The sequence below is a fragment of the Dysidea avara genome, chromosome 1 (assembly GCF_963678975.1).
Source record: "Dysidea avara chromosome 1, odDysAvar1.4, whole genome shotgun sequence".
NCBI lineage: Eukaryota > Metazoa > Porifera > Demospongiae > Dictyoceratida > Dysideidae > Dysidea > Dysidea avara.
Window position 1 is genome coordinate 53,054,260 of NC_089272.1, and position 1,706 is coordinate 53,055,965.

Consider the following 1,706-nt stretch of genomic DNA (forward strand, 5'->3'; position numbering starts at 1 on the left):
GACTCCCTTTCTGTGTGCCAAATTTCAAGGCGATCGAAGTATGCGTTTGCTTGTTATAGCAATTTTTGCAAGTGTGCGAAAAGACGAAGAAGAAGAAGGAAAAAAAACGAAGAAAAGAAACGAAACTTTGGCAGCTCGTATCACGGAAATAGCTGGAGCGATTTCCTTCAAATTTGGAATGTAGACTCCCTTGGCTGGCGGGCAACTGTGTAGCAAATTTGGTTCCAATCAGATAAGTGATCACCGAGATACAAAGGTGTGAAAATGATGTTTTCGTTCTTCCTGTCAATATACTCACGGGTATGGCGCGCCGGCTTCTTGGGCCGCACGACACACTACCGTGTGTCTTGATGTGGCTTCCATGAAAGTTTGTGATGTAACTTTACTCCAAGATACAAATGTTGTTCTGTAGCTGCCAGTGAGGTGCCATTCATTACATACGAAAATAAACTTTTGTTATGGTGTAATAACGTAGCTAGTTGTGTAAGCTGTGGCCTCGTGCCCAGACCGCCTTTTTTCTCGCCCCCACACAAAAGAAAAAAAGCGGTCTGGGAACGAGACTATGTAAGCTATACTAATACAACACCATATGTTGGCTAGCCCATCAATGGGTCATTAGCCCCTTTTACAATCGTGAATGATTTTGAGCGTTTTGTGAGGGCATGCTTGCCCCTCCATCACCTTCTGGCTAGTTACGCCCCTGCTTATGATTCCAAAGCCAACTTCGTGTAGCAAATGCGAGATCGAGATACTCTTATAGACGTCATGAGAAGAAGAGGGAGTATGGTGGCCGTGTCCTTGAGGTGGAGTTGGCATCTTTCACTCCTTTAGTTTTCTCAACAACCGGGGGTATGGGCAAGGAAGCAGTCACTTTTTATTGCCGTTTAGCCGAATTACTTTCCAGACGTAACACCATGACCTACAGTAGGCATTCCAGCCCAATTTTTAAATTTTGGAAAAATGGGCTTTTTATATGCTCAATAGATAGAGTATTGATTGTCGATCTCAGAAATATATAGTTTGCTGGGTTAGAATTAGCTACTTTGACATGCACAGCACTTAAAAACTGAAAAAAGGTATATTTTTTCTCCAGGGTTCCCCATACATTTTAAAAGGGGAAAATGGCACAATTGAATCAGGAAGCCATTGAGCAATCTAGATTATCTTGAAACTACAGTTGCTTTTAGCTGCAAGTTTGTACATGTAATAAGAATAACTTCAGATCGTATTGGATCTGAGCAATCTTTGTATGCTTTGTGGTGAGTAAATGTTTCAACCACTGCACACCTCTCATTGCAATGGTGTATACCCATAGGCAAGTGGCTATCTCAAGTATAAGTAAAACATCAAGTTAACAACTTATAAAGGCAAACAACTACAGTGGAGGTGCCACAATGATGCAACAATATCTAAGGTGGAGTTGTGGTTTCAATTATTATGGCATTGTTATCAGTGCCGACTTTGAAGTGGTTTATGCTTTTGAGCTGATGACACAGCCATCAGAAAATTGCTCTGGAGCTGAAAATCACTAACTCTAGCGAAGTAACTACGCACTTTGAAGTAAGCACCAGTAACTACCTTCCACCCAACAGTACGTTTTTTAAAGTTTTAACGTATTCTACATACATTGCATGGCTTGAAAAGATTACAAAACTTACTTATATGTAACGCGCACGATAAAACTAAAATTTTCATGATGATCAGCG